This window comes from Pseudorasbora parva, chromosome 20 (assembly GCF_024679245.1).
Source record: "Pseudorasbora parva isolate DD20220531a chromosome 20, ASM2467924v1, whole genome shotgun sequence".
Classification (NCBI taxonomy): Eukaryota; Metazoa; Chordata; class Actinopteri; order Cypriniformes; family Gobionidae; genus Pseudorasbora; species Pseudorasbora parva.
This window is the reverse complement of record NC_090191.1, coordinates 22,512,647-22,536,646: the sequence shown is the minus strand read 5'-3', so window position 1 is coordinate 22,536,646 and position 24,000 is coordinate 22,512,647. Positions and strand designations below refer to the sequence as shown.

The window sequence follows — 24,000 nt, the reverse complement described above, 5'->3', positions numbered from 1 at the left end:
TAACATAAATTGCTTGTGTAATTTGCTAACAAACTAATATATAAGGACTACAATAGTTGCACAATTTTTGCACTGTAAAACTCACATGTATGTGGTTTGTGTGATTTAAGTATAGTCCTTATTTAGCAACTTATATTTTTTAAGCACATAATTGTTTCAAACCATGTTGAATAACTGGAACAAATTAGAAAATTAGCCACTACCAAACCCCCATGCATAGCAGCATGAATTTTTGTATGATACGTTATGGTTTAGCCTATACTGTTAAATTTTGCAATTAATGAATATAATTTGTCTAACTACTTTCTTGAAATTAGTGTTTTTAAATTAAATTAAACAATTTATAGTAATTGTTGCTTGTTTAGTCCCTTTCCTTTTGAAAATGAACTGCATTTTATTTTAAATTAATTTTAAAATCAATTTATCATGACACTATCGTGCTTTTTTTAAAGTATCATGGAAAGAATGAAATGTGATGTTCTCTAAATTACACTTTTTTAATACTCAGAACTGACATTTACTAAGGAACATTAATTTCCCATATTGATATGTCTCATCTTCAGCATAAGGTATTTTTAAAGGCTCAAAATCTGCTATATTAGGTATAGTAGGTGGTTAATGTAAATACCAAACAGCAATAACTGTGAAACAATTTAAATATAAAAACTGTAAAAGTGTTTTCATTAAAAGGGAATGAAATGGAGGAGAAAATCCTTGAGTGACTAACTCTGATCTGATGGTTTCATGTTTTTTATTTTATTTTATTTTTTCTGCAGTAAAAATATTTCTGGATGAAGTTCACCGTTCTTTTATTCCCTGTGGTTGTTTTAAGACTCGTTTAATGGCTGAAAGTCCATTATAAGAGGTAGAGATCTTCTAAAGCTGTATCCACCTTAACTAGACAGTGGGAGGTCACATTATGTAGGGTTTGAAATGAGATTTTACTCTTTCTCTTCCAAAAAAAAAAAAAAAGACTCTCCTAAAGGTCAAAAATGTAACGTCACAGCTTCTTTCAACTAAAGCCCTTCTTATAATCTGTCTTCAAAGTATTAGTGTTAAAAAGTTGAGATGTAGCATGGCTTGTCAAATCATAGCAAAAAAATTCATTGCAATACCACTTAATATGCATATCTTGAAAACTGCTTCTAGAATATCTTGTTCACGTGTAAAATATTTTATGAAACCATCAGCAGATACAGACTTGAGCCATTCATTCAAGATAAAGTTGAGTTGAAAGGTTTATTTTTTGGTCTGGCTTTTTATCTTTTGCCTTATTCTTGATTTATGAATGTAGCCTTGCTGTGGTTTTACTTACTTATGTAGACTGTAGCAATGATGCTAGACTGAGGAATGGAGGTTGTGTTTAACAACAGCGTCAGTCAGTTTAAGAATAAGTGTTTTGCAAAGAGGAAAGCATTGCGAATGGAATTAAAACTGTAGAAGTTAGCATGTTCACTCAGAACATGGTTGTGTTTATTATGTCTCAGTTATATATCTGTTTTACTGTTTCTTCTGAAGAGTATTATGAATGACGAGTTTTATTTCTAATTTGTCATGCACTTCAAAACAACCAACACCTGACATTGATACAAAATTAAGAAATAAATATTCAATAATAATATAATTTACCAATAAGATAATATATTAATTCTGAAATGTTTGTGTAAAAAAAACTAAGCTGCAACACAATGAATGAATGAATGAATGAATGAATGAATGAATGATTGAATGAATGAATGAATGAATGAATGAATTTCAACATTAAATTATAATTATAATCAATCAATCAATCAATCACATTTTTTGTGTGAAATTTAAGTATAATCTTGGTTAACTATTGCAAAAATTGCAAACATTAATCATCACTAATTATTTTAGTCCATTGTCTCCAAATTGAACACAATGAAAACTGTCAGAAATTATACATAAATTGATCTTCTCATTACAATATTCATTCATTTTATCTCATTTATTTCTAAATGGACAAAAAAACTCTTCTTCTCTCCCTCCCTCGCCCCTTCTCTCTGAATTAGCTTAGCCTTTTTAATTTTGCCCCCTGTTGATGGCAATTAGACCACTGAGACGTTCCAAAAAGCAAACCAGACATGTACACACTCACATGCACATCCTAAAAGTGCCATCAAAGAGAGAGAGATAGAGCAAGAGAAAGAGAGAGAGAGAGTCAGCCGTAGGAATTACTGTACATTCCGGGTAGCCATTCCTCATCTAATAACAAGTGAGCACAATCATTTTCATATTTTACTCTTAAAAGGCTCTCCGCCACACGTAATTCACATCCATAATTGAGCCGATGGGTGCTAAGAGGAATCTGCCAGAAAAAAAAGAAAGAAAAAAAGTCAAGATGAAAGATAAGGTAGGCAGGTATACCTGAAAGAAAAGGTTAAAATAATGGGAGTTTAGGGAGAGAGCTGAATGGCGAATGAAAGGCAAGCTGATGTTTATTGGCAAATATTTCCCAGGTATTCCGACATAGGTATTTGTACAGAGAGCTCTCTTAATCAGGATATGTTTGCTCTGCTATTGATTAATCTTGCCTAGACATCATATTATTGTTTACTTTCTGAGTCTCTCCAGACAAAGTGAAAGAACAACCTGGCATTCGTCTGACACATCCCCCCACAACCATGACTGTCAATCAAACTCCTCTCATTTCTTCCCCCATCCCCTCTTTTCCAAAAATAAAAGAGTTATGAAGCCATGGCTCTGTACCCCTGTGGTTACTGTGAGTGACGCCCGTGACAGCTGCCCGTATGCGCCCCCTCTGAGCTCGGCATGCTGGGGGATGTAGGCTGTCAGGTCACATTATGAGCTCGCTGACGGCACCAGTAGGCACGTGGTGTGCACATTTACCAGACACACACACAGAACAACACGGAAAACAAGAAGCCACATTCAGACACAGCTCACACTCTTGAAAATGAAGGTTCTTTAGGTGCACTGAAGAACACCCTTCTCATCGAGAAACATGTCGGCTGTATAAGACTCTTGGGTCTAATGGCAAAACAATGAACTCTGTCGCTATACTGACTAAGAGACCAACATTAGCCAATTATCTTTTTAAAGGTTTATTTCTTGCAAGAAAGAGCCCAAGTCGACACAGTCATCAGTGCCTGCATCGATAGTGTTAAACATATCACAGAACTGTCCTGCATGGCAGAGACACATATTAGCTCCTGTATGAATACAAACACACTCTAAACAATCAATATTCTTCATCGGTGATTACAATTTTCCATCACACGGGTTTACTAAAATGGTTACTTGAAGATAATAAATTAGTGTTGTCAATCGGTTAAAAAAAATACTTCAAAAACATTTTGAAGAAACATTTTGAACAGTTTTTATTATTTAGATTTTTTTTTCAGTTACTCTCAAATTTAATATAACCTAAAGATAGTATATTTTTTAAATATTTAATGTAATGGCATCTTTTTTTTACAACCCCAAATCAGAAAAAGTTGGGACAGTATGGAATGTGCAAAAAAAAAAAAAAAAAAAAAGGTGATTTCTAAAATTACTTTGACTTGTATTTCATTGCAGACAACATGAACACAAAATATTTAATGTTTTGTCTGGTCAACTTCATGTCATTTGTAAATATGCATCCTTTCCTGTCATTCAGACCTGCAACACATTTCAAAAAAAGTTGGGACAGTAAAGCATTTACCACTTTGTAATGTTGCCATTCCTTTTCACAACACTTAAAAGACGTTTAGGGATTGAAGACACCAAGTGTTTCAGGTGTAATTTTGTCCCATTCTTCCTGCAAACAAGTCTTAAGGTGGGCAACAGTACGGGGTCTTCGTTGTCGCATTTTGCGCTTCAAAATGTGCCACACATTCTCTATTGGAGACAGGTCGGGACTGCAGGCAGGCCAGTCAAGTACCTGTACCCTCTTCCTCCGCAGCCAGGACTTTGTAATGTGTGCAGAATGGGGTCTTGCATTGTCTTGTTGAAATATGCATGGACGTCCCTGGAAAAGATATCTTCTTGAAGGCAGCATATTATGCTCCAAAATCTCTATGTATTTTTCAGCATTAATGGTGCCTTCACAGAAGTGCAAGTTACCTTTGCCAAGGGCACTGACACAACCCCATACCATGACAGACCCTGGCTTTTGGACTTGTGGCTGGTAACAGTCTGGATGATCCTTTTCTTCTTTGGTCCGGAGCACACGGCGTCCATTCCTCCCAAAAAATACCTGAAATACTGATTAATCTGACCACAGTACACATTTCCACTGTGTGATGGTCCATCCCAGATGCCTCCGAGCCCAGAGAAGTCAACGGCGCTTCTGGACACTGTTAACATAAGGCTTCCTTTTGGCACAGTACAGTTTTAACTGGCATTTGTGGATGTAACTACGTATTGTGGTACTTGACAAAGGTTTGCCAAAGTAGTCCTGAGCCCATGTGGTGATATCGCTTATAGATGAATGACGATTCTTGATGCAGTGCCGCCTGAGGGATCGGAGATCACAGTTGTTCAGCTTAGGCTTGCGGCCTTGTCCTTTACGCACTGAAATTCCTCCAGAATCCTTGAATCTTGTAATTATGTTATGCACTGTTGAATGTGAAATATCCAAATCTCTTCCTATCTTTCTTTGAGGAACATTGTTTTTAAACATTTCAATAATTTTCTCATGTATTTGTTGGCAAACTGGCGATCCTCGGCCCATCATTGCTCCTAAAGGATTAGATCTTTCTTGGATGCTGCTTTTGTACCAAATCATAATTTCAATCACCTGTTGACATCACCTGTTTCAAATCACATCATTATTTAACCCTATTACCCCATTACTAGCCCTTAATTGCTCCTGTCCCAACTTTTTTTGAAATGTGTTGCAGGTCTGAATGACAGGAAAGGATGCATATTTACAAATGACATGAAGTTGACCAGACAAAACATTAAATATTTTGTGTTCATATTGTCTGCAATGAAATACAAGTCAAAGTAAATTTAGAAATCACTACTTTCTTTTTTTTTATTTGCGTTTTCCAAACTGTCCCAACTTTTTCTGATTTGGGGTTGTATAAATTAAGGCCAGTATTACTGATACAAAGGCCCCGTCCACACAGAGATGCGTTAAGCTATAAATTTTGTACCATATCAGCGTTTCGTCCACACGGATCCGTTGTTTTAGAAGCATGAATCCGATATTTTTTTGAAACCAGGTCCCAAAGTGGATAAATCTGAAAACGACAGTCTTCCGTTTTCGTGTGTACAGTCAATCCGTATATTTTGCAAAACGGTGATGTCATCACACTACCAGCACGGTGAAAGAGTTTAGGGATGCAACTACGGGCACTGGGCATGCGCACATCAATATTGCGGCATTTAATTACCATATTTGCATTATTGTAAGGGTATATTTAGGGTCGGGGTAGGTGTAGCCAATAATAAAACATATTTTAAGTAGCAAATGTATTGTTATTTAATCGTGAGATTGTGCCTCACTTCCAACCATTGCTTTACCCCTTCTATCCATTACTCTTCTCTGTTTTTAGTGTATTTCTTTGGAAGAATTACAGTGCCACACACTGGCCTGGCATACATACTACATCGTTTTGAGTCGTTTTCATAGCTCTTGTGTGGACGCAGATATTTCTTGAAACGAGGAAAAAAAAAGATCTGACACGGAAAGCTCTGGCTTCGTGTGGACGGGGCCTAAAACTGCTACAGATGTTGTTGTCGATGTTTTTTTTGTTTTTTTTTTACATTCATGATAGACATTCAACATTACATTATAATTCAAAGCAATATCAAAATCAATATCAACATGTATGCCATATTTACCTGTGGCCTTCCTATCTGATAGACATAAAGGAATTTAATAAAGTTATCTAACTTTGCTCTAATGTTGAATGTTGAATGAACCTTGGAATTTGTATGAAGTGATCCTGGTACAAAGAAGTCTATTGACTAGCACAGGAGACAATTTGACATCTGTATGTGTTTTTATACTTTTATTTGCCAAGAATGCGCTAAAATGATTAAAAAGTGACAGGGGAAAAAATGAATTTCCTTAAATTCAGACAGAAAGAGGGATTCAACATTCAAAATTACATTCCTCCATCAAAGTCAGCTGCATCTGAAATAATCTTCTGATACGTGTAGTGCAGTCAAGTGAAAATCGCTGTGCGGCATAAATGATCAAACTATTAGGCAGTCTATTAGCTAAAGCACTTTTCTTCTGTTCTTCTTCAAAACAAAAAGTTGCATTGTGAATGACGTAAGCGTGCTCCAGCCCAATATGTTAAGTGTAAATGTGACAGAAGGCCAGCGAGGGAGTGGGGAGGGAGAAATATTTTGCTCGGGCATGGTACGAGACAACCGTGCGTATTGTGAGTACACCCTCAATATACATTGATCCTTATTAAAGGCCAATTGGCCAATGCCAACCATATAAGAGAAAGAGGCTTCCCCATGCACTTTTTAGCCGCGACAATCATAATCAAAATGGAGTGTCGTATGAAAGCCACACTGCAACGACTATATTGTAAAAAAAAGTATACCTCAGTTGTGCTCACCGACATTTCTGGGCAGCCTGAAGTAACCAATAAGATGCCATACACCAGCTGCAAGACATTTGCAGCATGTGTGTGTGTGTGTTTGCATAGGAGATTTGCATGAAATTGAATGTGTGTGCATCGTTTAAGCTGGCTTCCAATTCAATAAAATTACAACCATTTTTGGATTTTTATTTAACTAAGTGAGCATGCTATGATCTGTACTGATATTTTTTACTGTGACAGATTCCGGCCCAAAAAATAGGAGAGAACGGGAGTCATTCTAGTTCTTTTTTTTTTTTTTGGGGGGGGGGTGAAAATTCACTCCTGTGTCACTATCTAGTGCACACGCTTATCCGGGAGAAGTGCCCATACAATGAAATTTCGCCCTTTATTACGTCATAGAAGACCATACTCGGAATACAATTTTACGGAATTTGTTCGAATCCTGAAGGAGAATTTTTGAAATTTTGACCATGTTTAGAATGAAAATCCACCTCTTTAACAGTGCAAATCAGTCAGAATGTATGAAAACGCATTTTACCCCCCACACCTTTAAAATAAAGTGCTTATGGAAGTAGAGTTGCAGGATTCACAATGCCATCTTTGTGGGGACATTTTGTCCCCATAACGTAGGGATTACCAGGCCGCGAGCGCGCGCACACACACACACACACACACACACACACACACACACACACACACACACGTGTGACTCTCTACAAATAAGTAAGTGAGCTCTACACAAATAAGGATGAAATCATCAAGTTTTACAGCAAACAGAATAGACTGCCCTGAATTATCAGCATAGGTTTGTGCATGTTACCATGGAATCTAATGCAAGGGAATATATGTGAGAGCTTATCCAAAAGACAGAAACCCCCAATTGCTTCCTATTACTGCGCTTTGATGCATTGGCTGTAATGTCTTACGGGATTGTGAATACACACCATAAAGTGTGGAAATGTGAGTTTCATTACCATCGTATAAAGCGTCAACCCCATTGGTCATGAACGTGTCTGAAGAACACGGGGGCGGCTTTGGGCCCTAAAGCACGTCTGCATGAGGAAACCAACACCGATGCAACAGCTCCAAAAGCTCGATTGGTTACAGCTCAGCTCCATTTCATGCGCTTTCAGACCACACGAAACAAGTTAATGTTCGCTTTTACTGTGTCAAAGCAGAGACGCCATTAAACAGAAGAGCAGGGGGAGACGTGTGATTTATCTGAGAGACGGTGAAGTGATTTCTTTGGCAGAAATGTTTTTTTTTTTTTTTTTACGTATTGAGGCAAAGCAGGTGCCACTGTCATTTCCCATCAAGGGGTGGAAATGTAGAGAAAAGGACTAATTTACCTTAAAGGTAGGTCTCACATTTGTGAGATGTGTGCGTGTGTGTGTGTGTGTGTGTGTGTGTGTGTGTGTGTGTGTGTGTGTGTGTGTGTGTGTGTGTGTGTGTGGTTGGACTGCCAATATATTACATCCAGGGATGTTATAAATAACCTGACGCTGTCACATACAGATATATTAATACATACATAAATACATACTGCCATGGAGATAAGGGTCCCAGAGGCCCTTCACCTTCTAGCCAAGAAATGTATAGCTTAGATAAAATAAATCACAAGAGCAGAATAACTACATACTGTAGCTAATAGTGTGTGTGGTCAAGTATCCAATGCTAGCACATTATTATACATATACTATAGTTCTGGCACGTATATCCATTTGTCTGTCTGTCTGTCTGTCTATTTATTTGGATAGACATACAAATATTTTCAAATCATTTGGTAAGACTTTAAGAATACAGAGTTTAATGGAATTCATATTTTTCCCTCCCTGTCACTTTTGATCGATTTAACGCATCCTTGCCAAATAAAAGTATAAAAACACACAGACGTCAAATTGTCTCCTGTGCTAGTCAATAGACTTCTTTGTAGCAGGATCACTTCATACACATTTCAAGGTTAAAAGAGTCTATGATGAAAAAGAAAAAAAAAACAACTTTATATGTGAGGCTTGCTGTTGTTTATGTAGAGTCAAGTGAACTGTAGCACATCACTTTTTTTTTCTTCTATTCTTCCGTTCACTCTATCCTTTAGTATTGTCCACTCACCAGACACAATAAGGCTTGTCCTTGGTGTGATTTCCAGTAATTTTCTCTCTAACCCTCTCTTTCTTGTTACATTTCTTACTTAGACACATGTTCATAATCTTAATTGTCTCTTAAACACACAGCAATTATCAGGAAGACACAAGTTGCTTGTTTTACCCAACCAAATGGCAAATCATGTTGAATCTTCTAGAAAGTACATTTCATTTACATTACATGTGACTGACAACAGATTTCAGTAGCGCCACTACCTCTCAAACATTTTTCACACCTTTTCATATTCACCATCTCAAATGATCAGCAGGAATTCATACTCACTGAGAGCACAGGCTGACATGTTCAGACAGCTTAGAAAGTGTGTGCGCATAAGAGAGAACGATAACTATAAAAGAACTTTGAAAAGACATACTAATACAAATAATTAAGCTCAGTTCCAAAAGGTAATATTCTACCTACCTAGGCAAGACATTCCCAACAAAAGAAGGTCCTCCATGGATGTTCATATTTATAAGTTGGGAAGTTGTGTTTACAATGTCGGGTGCATTCATGTCATTTTCATAAGAACAAGAAAAAACTATTCCCAGGGAAAGTAAGAATTGGCACAAATGTGTACCTTGAATGCAATTCAAGTCGCTTTGGCTAAAAGTGTCTGCCAAATGCAAAAATGTGAATGTACATTTCTACGTGTAACTAAGAAGCTAATAAACACACGATAACTACGAAATAAGGGTTTTTGTGTCTTGCATATACATGTGCATAGTGGTTCTAGAAGTACTGACTCCAGCTGCAGTCCACTCTTTGTGAATCTCACCCACATTTTTGAATGGGTTTTGTTTCACAATCCTCTCCAGGGTGCGGTTATCCCTATTGCTTGTACACGTTTTTCTACCACATCTTGCCTTTCCCTTCGCCTCCCTATTAATATGCTTGGACACAGAGCTCAGTGAACAGCCAGCATCTTTTGAAATTACCTTTTCTGTCTTGAAAAGGTAATTTCAAGGTGTCAATGGTCGTCTTTTTGACAACTGTCAAGTCAGCAGTGTTCACCATGATTGTGTAGCCTATGTAGTGTAGTTTGTGTGTAATGAATGAATATAATTATATGACCAACACCTGTATGTATATGTATATAACATTTTTAATAAAATAATTGTCTTTGTGGTTCTGAAAATAGTACTTACAAGCATGTGGCCATATGGCTGTAACTAGGGCTGGGCGATATGACGAAATATATCGTCTGGACGATAGAAAATGTCTATCGTTTTATATAAGGCTCTATCGCTTACGCCACGATAAGGCGTTTATGGCAGAATTTTACGTCAAGATGCACCTCACGCCATGGCATGCCCATGCAATACATAAACGCGCTCCCTCTGTCTCTCTCTCGCTCTCTCACTCACACACACACACGCGCTGCAGCCTCCCTTCCACTCACATCACTTTTTTAAAATCCCCCACAGCGCGAAACACGAGTCCCGCAAACGCGCCGCAGAGGAGCTTGTTTGTAATCAGAGGACAAATGGCTCCTTAGTTTCGAAATGGTTTGGGTACAAGGTGATCACGTTGAAAATAAAGGCGTTTGTCCAGCCTTAGAAGCTCATTTGAATCATTGCCGCGGCTCATTTAAGAAAATGACAGCTCCGAAGAGACGTCGCTTTAGTTTGAGGTAACGTTACTGCTAACAATAATAAAGAAAGACGATCAACACCTTATGTGTAATATATTTCCAAATGTAAGCCCATCTTAAGCGAAATGCACGCTTCATCCTGTCGTCTGCCCTGGCTCTAACCTCGAGTGTTTACTTTTTGCAAACCTTGTGAGCGCGCAAACCCAAACGCTGTGACCTCGCGCCAAATGTTTTTATTGGTTTATTAAGTACAAACAGGCGAGTTATGAAAAATTGAGTGCGAGGGATATGTTCAATCACACAAAAAGATTTTGGAATTAGACGGCCAACTGTAGTAGCGTTTAGTCCACTGTCTATAATAGCCTAATTTAGAGATCACTTTTTTATTTATTTTAACATACAACTTTGATCGGTTAACGTTGATACGGTCAGCCATCGGTCAAACGTTCATCGGTTAACATCCCTAGGCAGGTGTTAACTTTACTAAGAGTCTTGCTTTAAAAAAAGGTTCTAAATAAAATAAAAATGTAGTCCATACTACCTTTATTTGTTTTGTATATCATTTCAAACTGCATTTCCACATTGCAATTTTGTATAGACTATTCATAAACTGAATTAATAGAAAGGTTGCTATATCGTTATGTATATCGTTATCAGGATATCAAATGAGCTATATCGGGATATGAAATTTTGGCCATATCGCCCAGCCCTAGCTGTAACCATCTATTAGCAGATATCATTAATGTGAAAACTTTAAAAATCATTAAAGCTCAGTAAACTCAAGCAAGTCTGTGTTCAAATGTGTGTTTATATCATGGCAATCTCTTTCCAACCTGGTTTTGATTACTCAATTAAATAGTTTGTTTGTCAACCGTGCAAGGATCACTTTAGGACATGCTGACCAATCAGAAAAGAGTGGATGATTCATTGACACTTAGCTAAACAAAAGACTCATACAGTAGCTGTTTCTATGGTAACACAGAGCGGAGGAGAACACTCATAAAAAGCTACCATTTGAGGGTGTAAAGCACACACACACACACACACACACACACACACACACACACACACACACACACACACACACACACACACACAACATATATAGCTATGTGCGATCTGAAAGATTGACACAAAGTAGATATATTATCCACAAACAAATGGAAAACCTATTATATATATATATATATATATATATATATATATATATATATATATATATATATATATATATATATATATATATATATATATATATATATATATATATATATATGGCGCATCAGTAAATGTGAAATCAGATATTTTTGATATGAAAGCAAATGTTTAGTGATAGAAGAAAAACAGCACTGCAAAGCAAAGTAGACATTGTAATCAACTTAATTAAACAATGTTAAAATAAGCAGTTTATCCAATATAAATAATAATGAAATTTTAAAATGTAAGTTTAATTACACCAATTAGAATTATTTTTTTTATTTTTTTACATTATAGTGTCATTATAGCTCATATATTGACAGTGTTCAACTCTTCTTTTAGACATACACTCACAAACTTTCCTAAGCACTTCCCTGCCATTTTGAAGTGCATTCAACTTGTCAAATGAACGAGGGAAATGTATTTGTACAGACCCTGGGACCTTTGGTTAAGCGTATTTCAAGAGTTCACAAGTATTGGGCACTCGTGCAACCTAAGGAATGATGTACGTGCTAGTAAATGCGATGGAGGAAAATTAGCGAGGGAAGAGCATAAAAAAGTAGACTACATATCTACTCATGTACACTTTAAGCAGATCAATAGACCACAGCGCAACACGTTTGTGAAGTCACAACAACAACAACAACAACAACACACAGTGCTCGCACTTAATTTACCTACACACCAAAAGCAGTTAACAGCTGTCAGTTATGTTAGGTTAAATAAGCAGTCTAGAAGAGTTATACTGAGATAAAACTACATGGCTCAATAGTAGATTGCCAAGTGATCAAGGGCTTAGGGTGTTCCATTTAAACCCACTGCTTATGTTCCACCATTAGTAGGCCCTTGAGCAAGGTAAGCAATGACGCACATTTGTGTGAACGACAGTCCCATTAATGGTTAGTCTGAATGTAACTATGTTAACATGCAGTGTCTGTAATATAGATACTGTAAAACAAAGTCTGATGATTTAATACCAGATGTCAATTGGACAATCTATATAATATATCCTTAAAAAAAAAAAAAATCATTATATATATATATATATATATATATATATATAATACCATAAATGCATCAAATATAATAGAAGAGTCTGCTGCAGTGTAGAAGACTGCACCTTGTAATAGATCAAAATAATACAGTCGCGCACATGTGTGTGTGTGTGTGTGTGTGTGTGTGTGTGTGTGTGTGTGTGTGTGTGTGTGTGCGTGAGTACGGGAAGTTCAGACCTCTCTAATTCCCGCTGAATGAAATGTCAGTGCGTGGTGGGGGGCTTTTTAACTCTCAGCGGTGGGGATCTTGGTGTGGCGAGTGGCGGGTGGGGTAAAAGGGTCACAGTGTGTCTAGAGTTGGTGTAGAGCTCTTTGTTAGCCCGAGCTGGACTCCTGAAGTCAGTCAAAAGACCCGTGTGGGGGGTCCAGAGGCAGAGACCTGTGGAGATCAATATACCTACAGGGGGTGTATCCTCTCATAGACCCTTTCACTCAATCACACACACACACACACACACACACACACACACACACACACACACACACACACACACACACACACACACACACACACAGTAATGCAATATAATTGTATTATAAATGCATTATGCATTCATAAAACTGTATAAAAGCACATTAGAATATGCTGTATGTTCTGATACAAAAAAAAACGTAGCTAAATTAACAGGCATTTCACCTTACTTCTGTTAAATTTAAAAGTCAAATACAGTCATTTCAATATACAATTGATGCATAGGATGCATAGAAAACCTTAAGTAACATATTTTGTTATCATCAAAAGAAGTCTCAATGACATCATAGAGAGGACCCCTGAGGATGCTCATGACTGTGTGCAAAGGTCAATAAGTCTCTGAAAATATCATAGATAATTTGACCATCAAAAACTAGTATATTTAATTACTAAATATTAGATATTTAGTAATTACAAATTCCTTTAATAATCCTTTTTAAAATAATTATTATGTTTTACTTGGTGGTTACACATGATCACGTGATCTTTTTTGAGTTATCAAAACACACACACACACACACACACACACACACACACACACACACACACACACACACACACACACACACACACACACACACACACACACACACACACACACACACACACACAAATCATTTAAATCAAATGAAAGCAATGCATATGCAAAGCTTGAGACCATTTTTAAACTGCTTTTTAAAATTTGCAAATCATTTTCATTGAAAGCATTTTAACTGTTTAATTGACTCAGAATTGACTCTTACTTTTGAGACAATAACTTTATAAAAGTGCTCTTTCAGATTTAAAACTTTTTGAAACTATGTTACACACCACATTAAAGGTAATTTTCAAAAATCCATAATAGGGGTTCTTTATTCTAACAACAAAGGACAAAGAGAAAACCAATTCACTGCTTTTGTCAACTGTTGTACCTTTAATACGGATTAATAGTGACAGTTAATACAGTGATAGCTATAAAAGCTGAAAAACTTACCTGAAAAGCACTGTTTATTTCATCTGTATCTCTATTGTATTCATATGTGCTATTGCTTGTAATGTGATTATTTGTTCTTATTTTATTACTGACAGTTTTCTTTAGAGTTTTTACAGTTAGGCTAGTCATGTGAATGTTCTTTAGTATCTAGATGTTGGTGTCATGACTGCCTGTTTTTTTGCAAAAACAGTTTCATTGCCTGTAAAACATATTTATAGACAGTAAATTTATGCCGCGTTTTCGTTAGGAAGTCACCGGCCATTGGCAGGTGGGGCAAAAAGTTGCATTGTATGTTTTATTCAAATGAACCCTGGTAAAATTGCTCTGTTGGTGCGGTTCCGATTCAATCGGTCACTCTCGACGCCACGTCGGAGTACGGATAGGAATCCTATTCCTATTCGTCGGTACTCCGACATGGAGTCTCCGTTCCCTCCTTCAGGGAACGAGGGTTACGTACGTAACCGAGACGTTCCTTCTGGTCATAGTCGTGATGTCCTCATCCCATCAGAACCATGTCTCCTCGCAGCAGATTGTTTGTGTGCGAGACGGAGGGATTCCTGCCACTGTTTTGACTACTTTGCACATTTCACCAGTCCTTAGTTCTAGTCAAAATACCATCATATGCAGGCTATGCACATACAACGAGCGCATTTAGTCCAGCACACAGCGTTGTTTTGGCTGTTTGGTAAGTTCTTCAGTATGTTTTTAAAACGCATTAAAAAAATAATAATTATATAAACACGTTTCATATATATCGTTTAAAACAAACATTTATGCTTTTCTCATCTGAACAGCTGTGTGTAACTGAGTACTCCGTGAAATGAATCACTCCATAAGGACCACGTCAATAAAGCTCATGGATTCTTTGCGTAAAAACAACTGTACACCTTGTACACCAAGGGCATACATATAAACAAAATACTCAACACACACACACACACACACACACACACAAAATCAACTGTGAATCAGGCATCTTTCATTTCAAGCATTTAATTGGAAACACAGAGGCTGCATACACATTTATTAAATCTCATACGCACATACAATCACACGCAAACACAATCGCGCGCACACGCACACACCCTGGGGAGGTGCAATACAGCAAAACAGGGTTTTTCAAGCTGCGTAACTGACCCCTCCATCTGGTGTGAAACAGGCTGTTCGCGTCAGGCACCATTTCCCCTTCCTATTGTACACGAGCCCAGGGCTACTGTAGACTGCATTATTGGACCATAAGCTTCTAGAGATGGATAATCTATAAAATAGCTCTCTGCTGGCCCCAAGTAACCCTCACATGGAAACTCACACACACACATACACACAGAGGTTTTTCTTTACAGGGAGGCAATGAGATTAAAATTTGATCATTTATAGATGTTTATTTTTTTTTCTCTAGAGTGTGTTGATATTTTTATGCTAATATTGTATTGTGAGAATCAATCCTCACTTAAAATAATTGATTCTATGTAGGACTGGTTTATTCACTTTATTATCCTCTATTCTCGTTCTACACAAATGCTGAAAGTCATATGAAAGGCCACATATGAAACCTTTATTCCTTCAAAATTGAACTGTATGCATATAGAACATTTTGGAGCTTTGAGATGCACATGTGAATGAGCAATTGTGGATGAGATAAATGGATCAACTGCGAATCTCAAACACTAATCGCCATATGGAAATATATTTTACGCTGTACAGTATGTCCCCTTTAATGGTTTGAAAGTTATACCTTACAGATATGATAGTTGTATAATATAATAACAGCATAATTAGCCATTTTATGCTCAAAAATCCCCAACATTACATTCATGCATTAGTATTGGTATGATATTGACAATATTGGCCTAGCTCGAATTTAGAAAAGAAAACAAGCGTCATCTCCCTTTCCTAATGTTTGTGAATGTGTTTATCATAGGCAAAAAGCACCTGCATGGATTAGAGCATTTTCTCAAATCAGCTAATTACGACAGGCTTCTCTGTTCTCTCCTGTAATTAAATCAAATGATCAGGCGAGACAACAGCTCTCCCAGAAATAAAGACCAGAAACAACAGCATCAGCAACAGATAAACACCTGTTACAGGCTCTTACACACATACATAACATGCACACACTCAGAAAAACAGCAAAAGCAATCTATAAAACCAAAACGCACATTCGCAACCACAGCGTTTCAAACGAGTGCAGTAAAATTGAACTAAAAGGAACAAAACTACACCGCAGAACAAAATGTCTTCAGTAATAACTAGATGTATTAGAGTAGGTGGATCTTTTTTTCCACATATGTTTTATTGAGGCTGCCACTGTCTCTCTCCCTTTTTCTTTCTCTCACCTCTGCTATTGTCCTTCCCTCTTTAATTTGCACCTGTCTGGGTGTACTGTCAGACCGGCCCTACGGGAACCCACAATTCTGTTCGGTAAAATATCCTACATTAGGTTCTTCTGGGGACAAAGGGAACAATCTAAAAAAAAAAAAAAAAACAGAGAGATAGAAAGAGAGAGCGAGATGGAAAGACATAGAGAGAAAATTCTCTCAAATTGAGCTCAGATACTCTCCTCAGTCGTCATTCGCCCACACTGTAACTCTCTTGGGCACTGACTACACTCCACATAACCACAGTTCTCTTAGAGACAGAGTGGACACTTCACATCCGACAAGAGGACAAGACACAGCACAAGACCGGGATGGGAAAAATGAATGTGAAATTGTGCAGATGCTTTGTGCAGAATCTTTGCTTGTGTGAGGAGAGTGTTCAAAACAAGAAGCTGTTTGATGTCAAGATAGGCGTTTAAAAGTATGGCACGATTGCAGATGGCTAATGACGCGACAACAAATATGGCCTAGCATGACATACTACACACAATCACATATCTCCACTTGTAAAAGGAGAAAGTTCGAACCAAGTCAGACTTGACGTCATGATAACAGATTGTGAGAACACGTCATTTTTGCAGATGGCTAACGATTAGAAACTTTCCTCCATGGTGACAAAAATGACAACGTGAAACATTTTAATCAGTAAGAATCAGAAAATCACTTGAATGTCGGAACTCAGAAGTCTAATTTAATATTAATATACTGAATGTGAGAATGTAAGCTGCAATGTGCAGATTAGCTAAGTAGCTAAGCACAGGTTGAAGCATGGCAAGAAAAGGTGAAAAATGAAATAATATTCAATCAATCCCAAATTTTTTCACCATATAATTAGAATGTTTCAGCCAAGATTTTGAATTTCATGTCAGGACACATAATTTGACAATGCAATTATTAAGGATTAGCTGCTAAAATTTGCAACAGGGCGATAATGGCCTAACGTGAAACCCATTAACCAGAAAAAAATATTAATTTGTATAAGAATGTTCAATCCAAGAAAGTCATATTTTATGTCAATATGCAGAATATGAGAATGCACATCATGATTGCAGATGAATAACTAGCTTCCAAGTAACATTTTCAAAATTACATGTAAATTGACCTAGTATAAAATGTATTAATCAGTCAATCACAAAAGTTTGTGCTCTTTTTGCTCTCACATCTTTTGCAGCATTGCACTTGACACTGCATTGCAACTTTTATATGCCATTACTCCCCTCTCCTGGAAATCCTGGAAATGGAAAAAGCATTTTAAACATAAACCACACCATAGTGGGGGGTGGCAAACACACAGAATAAAGTCACTTAGAAGAAGATGCATTAATGGGGGAGTCAAAAGAGGGAGGAGCCAGGGAGCGACCCAGAGCAGTGCTAAGACAAAAGCCCCACAGCCGAACTGATGGAGGTGAAGCCAGGAGTCTGCTCGACTGAGGTGGAGCCTGGACAGGAAGAGACCCAAAAGGAGCCGAATAAACTCAGAAACCAGGTGACAATATAAGTCCTGGTGGCCAAGGCGGATCTGCAGTGATGAGCAGCTGAGGTGGAGCCTAGGTGGGCTAAGGACTGAGGGAGCCGAAGGGGTAGAGTGATAAGGCACAGCCAAAGTCCGGGAAGTCTGTGGCAAAGAGGCAAAGAGATGACTGACCAAGGTGGAGCCAGAGGGATGAGTGAGCCTGTTGGAGCCAAAAGGATGGCAGTCTCAGGTGAGGCAGGGAGGAGCCAAGGCAGAGTTGGTGAACGAAAAAACTGAGGCATATCCATGCAGCAGAGTGGAATAAATAAGAGGAAGTTGGGCCAGAGGACTGGCTTGTTTTGGTAGAGGAGGTGGGAGAGAAAGGCTGGTTGGGATTATCCAAGATGCAGGAGACTTGGAGACACGGGTGACTTGGAACTGGATTTGACCAGTAAAGATGCAGGAGACTTAAGCAAGATGGGACCAGCAGACAAATGAGACCACAGATAATAACAATTTCTACTTCATAATCATTTACAGAGTTGTGTAGTGGTAGTGGTGAGCATGCAGGCATGGATTTTCCTCTATGCCCTCATACTCTAGTGCACACCCAGTGGGATGGACAATGTTTGCCGATCTCTCGCACCTGGTCAGACTTATCGATGGGCTCGGGCTCCGGGGCGATGATGTGCTCCGGCTCTAGCATAGGCATTGCAGCAGACTCAGGCTCTTTCTGCTGTGGGATCAGCCGTTTCTTCCAATGGCTAAATACAGTTCTGAGGCGGGTGGGGTAACTGGAGCAAGGATGGGTAATAACAGGATGATGGTAGTGGGATCAACAAAATCAATAACCATGGAAACAAATGAAGAACAAGGAAAAAAGAAAACGGGAACAGAACACATGTAAACAAGGTGATTCAAACTAAATTCCATGAAAACGAAACACAACCAACCCTAACAAGACCTTGTTTTTTTTTCTCTCTCTCTCCAATTTTAAACACAAATACACTTTTTATGTAAATCACTTCTAAGAATGCACATGATTGCAAATGTCTAAAGATTAGTTGTTACTTCATGGTTTGACATTACCAACAAATAGCTATTTTTTCAACACTGCAATACAAATGACTGAGAAATGAAATAGTTAAATCACAAAAGTCTTAATTTGTATGATGATGTGTAGCATAGAGATTTATAAAAGAGCCTTAAATGAAAACGCAATTAACAGGCCTCAAGCTAGATTTTTTGATAACATAGGGAAATTCTCTAGCCCATGTCAAATATGACATTAAGATACGGAATGCAAAAATACACATTATGGCAGCATATAGCTAATGATAGCAGCTAAGTACAGAAAGGTTTGAATCAACAAGTCAAATGTGTGCATGGGAGCTAATTAGTTGCAAATTTGGAACACCGGAACACAAAAATTGCTTAGCATTCAAATTAATCAATCAGTGCATTTTCCTCTATGTAAACCAAAAATAAATTATACAGGGTGTTGGAGAAACATGTAGAAAGCTGAGAGAACAGCTCCATGTTGAGCCCTTCAAGGATTCTGTGAGTTTTCATTTGAGTGGGAAAAATGTCTCCTGTCCACAGCAAACAGGTGTGGGTAGGAGGAAAAATTGAAATGTCTTGATTTTCACACTGCTAATTTCATTCAGATCAGCCAATCTCGCCACCCAAGCTTTTCGCCACTTCCCTTCGAACGTGCTAATTATGAACTCTCGCTGACGTGAGCAAGGTTTAAAGGCTAATTAGCATAAAATCCTACATGTTGTATTTTTACCTTCCTAATCAACACCCTCACACAGGCATGTTTTTTTTTAGATGTGTGAGGGAGAAAGAAACAGAAAGAATGCTTTGACGCAATTAAAATGCGATTGAACAGGCGAACAGAGTGGGGGCGACAAGCATTGTGGATATTGTTCTGAAATGTACCATTACTGTGGTTGTTTCTTGCTTGCATCCTTTCAGCACAGTGTCAGAAAACCAATCAGGCAACAAAATAAAAACTAAAATAAAATGGCAATCACAAAAATGGATCAAAATCATCTGGAACCCCCACTTACAGTCACCCAAGTATCAATTACAAGCAAAACTGGGAACTTGATGTGATTGCTGATATTCTGACATTCTTAGTATTGTGGCCTAAATTCCCAGAGGCTCAAATGGGTGGGCTGGAGGAGGCTGCCATATTGGGTGCCACCTGGTAGTGTCGGGGGGTATTGGGTTATGCTATTGCCTGGCAGGGGGATCCACAGATGGGTCGAGCTTCAGGGTTAGTCAGGATAGCATGGGGAAAGGGTACTAAAGGAGGTCTGTGGTCTTGAGACATGCCTTGGGGTGGGTTGCAAGGCTGTGGATAAGACACCATATGCTTCTGCCGACCTTTTTCAATGTTAATGCATGAGATATGGGTTTTGGTAGCGTTCTTACTTACTTACCTGATTATTTTAAGTATAATCACATTATTACAAAATTAAAATAACTTATGGCATGTAAAGGAAATGTGGACTTGGAGCCATGGACAAGTGTCTCCTAAAAAACATTAGCATTGTGGCTGTGTCCAAGAAACATGGGTGGGATCAATTTCACATGTTTGTGTTTGACGAACAAGTAAAACAATTTGGAGTTAACACACTTACCTGGTCCTTGTTCAAGAGAGAGAGTGATGTTACTGCATTAACGGTTAGTTGTTCCATTTAGACAAACTCTACAGTCTTTATATAAATGTTCTGCGGTCGGGTTCCAGGGAGTCCGTTGAAAATCTGAAAGAGAATTTGTTTATTATTATTATTATTATTTAGTATTGTTAGGGTTATCAAAATAAACGGGAAAAAACTGTTCTAGAATGATATTTATTTTGAAAATGATGTAAAGTAAATTTAAACAGGTAGAAAAAAATACATCAAAAATAAATATTTAGTAACACTTCGTTTCAGGGTTATGTTTTTTATTTTTTTATTTTTTTTTATTTGCATGTATTCACTATCACTAACCCTAAATTAAAATTGCTAACAATAATAATAATAATAATAATAATAATAATAATAATAATAATAATAATAATAAATATTTACACAATTTAGACCTTGTCAAACTCGCTCAAATCCTTACGCTTGCTCATTTTTCCTGCTTCTAACACATCAACTTTAAGAACAAAATGTTTACTTGCTACCTAATATATCCCACCCACCAACAGGTGCGGTGATGAAGAGATAATCAGTGTTATTAATTCCACCTGTCAGTGCTTAAATTGTTATGCCTGATCGCTGTGTTGTAATAAATATAAAGTATGCATTACATGCAACTGACTCTAAACAAAACCACACCCTAATCATAACCTTAAAGTACATGTAGTTACTTAATGTTACTCAGTGCTTAAGTGTATACTTGCAGTGTAACAAAGACATCTTAAAACAAAGTGTAACCCTAAAATCTAACCCTATATTAAGAACATGAAGTTAATTAATATTACGCAGTGCTTATTTGTATAATTACACTGTAACAACATCACCTTAAAATAAAGTGCAACCCAATATTTTTCAGATAGTGTTTTCACAATCTGCTTTGAATTAACAATACAAAAACAGCAATATAAAAGACAGCTATTTAATTAAGAAAATTGCGCGTTGTCTATCACAATACAAATTGTAGGAATTAATAGGAATTTAGGTATACATTTTTCCTCAAAGAAAAACCCTGCCATAAATAGCTTTCACTTCAAAATGCTGATTTACTCCACTATCAAAATCATGTGTGTTTTGATTTATTCATGTGCAGTGGCAGTTTTAATGCTACATTTTCTTGAAATAGTAAAAGGGTCTCTCTCTTTCCATCTCCATTGTCACATCGGTAGCCATGTCCTAAAACCTAAGAGATGGATTGTGATCCTTTCCCTGTCAACACGACCACCCCCATCGTCTGCCTCCTGCATGCACAGATTATCCAGAACCATATGACAGAGCCCATGACCCCTAAGGGATACATAATACCCGATCCGGCTGTCCATCCACACGGCGACTGCCCATGACATCCCATTTTGACCTGAATCATAAAACAGCGGCAGAGTTGATTTTTATTTTTTATGCCTGACTGTTTAAAAGATGTGCTATAAAAAGAAAAATCCCCATATATGTTAACAACCAGGAAACCAGGTGAAAACATCTGCCAGCTCTCTGGAGGCGAGCCTGACGCCCATGTATCAAAGGTAGAAAGAGAGGTGCGTGCCATCGTGTGTAGGTGGTTAACACTGATGTCTGAATAGTTTGGCGGTCACAGGGGGCTGGAATATAGAGATGACTGAAGCTTATGCCAAGCCAATTAGCACGTCTGCATTTAAATAGAATGTGTTAGAACCACCCCCACTAATGATGTCATTGCTCTAGGGTCTCCGTGGAGATTGGAATGTGGCGTCTCTGATAGAGCCAAATCTACGATCGTCACTATCTCACACACACTTACACACGCCATGTGCCATTACCCTGCAAGCACGTACCATCTGTGTACCGAGAAAAGCACTGTACTTTACGCTCTTATTCGATCTTATCCTAACAAACTCGGATTTCACAATCGGTTTGTCGTCCAACAGATACAGTTTCAAAAACACTTCCCACTGTCCTCAAACTGCAAACTCTACAGCATTCTTTATTTTTCTCTCTCCCCCTCTGACACACTTTTTTTTTTTTAAGTCTCTTTAGAAAGTGTGTTGGATCATTCAGTAGTGGGCATATGGAGAGGGAGAGAACCATTATGAGTCTCTCCAGGGGCGCCAGATCTCTAAAAGGGTCCCAAACACTGTTCTGGGACCAGGATACAGAACATATCTCTTTCTGATATTGCCCCAGATGCTCTTCTCAGATCAGCTTTACTGTGAGATGGTGCCAAAGAAGAACCCTCAGAGCATTCATACACTTCCACATGAAAAAGTAAAGTAAAAAAACGTAAAACCTGAACTCTAAGATACACTGTAACATATAACGTAAAGAATACATATTGTAAGCTTACAAGAAAAAGAGGTCATGCTTTTTTTTCTCCATACATGGCATGAATAGATATCATTAGTGCAGTTTTCTAAAGCAAGCATCACTATTACAACAAGGCCATTAAAAACCCTCCTAGCAACAAACGGCTAATGTATTGCACCAAGCTAAAAACTTTTGTTTTTCAGAAATTGTAAAAATCGGATATTTTAAAGATTTGGTAATTTATTTATTAACTGTGTCTGTGGTAACACTTTAGTATGGGGACAGCGCTCTCGTTTGTTACCTATTAGCTGTTTGTTAGTCGTTATAAAGCACATATTAATGCTTTATTCTACATGGCCATATTCTACATCACTTAATCATACCCAATACCAAAACTAATTATTAATAAGTGGTAAATTAGGAGCTTATTGGGGCAAAAGTAATAGTTAATAGTGATTATGTGTTCCCCATAGTGATAACATGCCTGTTAATAACTTCAAAAACTTTAAATTAAACTTAAAATGAATTGTATTTGTTGTATTGTCTTTGTATTTTATTGTACTGTTTGATGTGGTATATGGACCTGTGTCTGCAATAAAGATTATATAATGTAATTGTTTAACTATTACTTTTTTTTTTTTGTGTCGTTGGACACAAAGGGTATTTTATCAATATGCTGGGAACCAAACAATTCTCTAAAAAAAAAAAAAAACACAACATAAAATTATTATAAATACAAATATAGCCATTATCAGGGCCAAGCACAACAGAAGAAAACAATGAAACAAGGTGCAGTTTCTCAGAGTGACCACATACATAAATGTGTGAAATTTGGTTTTACCGATTAATTGGCACCGGTAGCTGATAGCAGGAACAATCGGTTATCGGCAAAAAACAATACCGATAGTTTTTCCGGTTTGCATCCGTTGAGGGAGCGGCTGAGAAGGGTGCCATTACACAGTAGCCTACGAGAGCCCTGAGAAGGGTCTGTGTTGCATTATATAGCACGTGAGCTGCCTCTAGAGGCCAAATAAAAAACTATCACTGCAATTGTTTACATTAACACGTGAGGCTGCGTGCTTTACTGAAAGCTCACACTGAACCGAGCACGCTGACACATCAGATGCACGTTTAAAACATCGAAAGGGAAACGGTATGAATACAGAACACTTCAGTACATGTTGCCAAATCATTATAATTTTTTAGCTGGCAAAGAACAGCAGTATGTAT

The 24,000-nt window shown here is 37.6% G+C and overlaps 1 long non-coding RNA gene across 2 annotated transcripts in view; it reads right to left on the bottom strand.

The window, feature by feature from the left end:
- Positions 1 to 24,000, bottom strand: part of LOC137049645 (uncharacterized) — a 414,587-nt gene that overhangs the window by 269,628 nt on the left and 120,959 nt on the right. For both annotated transcript variants that reach the window (XR_010899665.1, XR_010899664.1), the window contains exon 3: positions 20,449 to 20,571. This is a non-coding gene — a long non-coding RNA (uncharacterized lncRNA). The remainder of the gene's footprint in view (positions 1 to 20,448; positions 20,572 to 24,000) is intronic.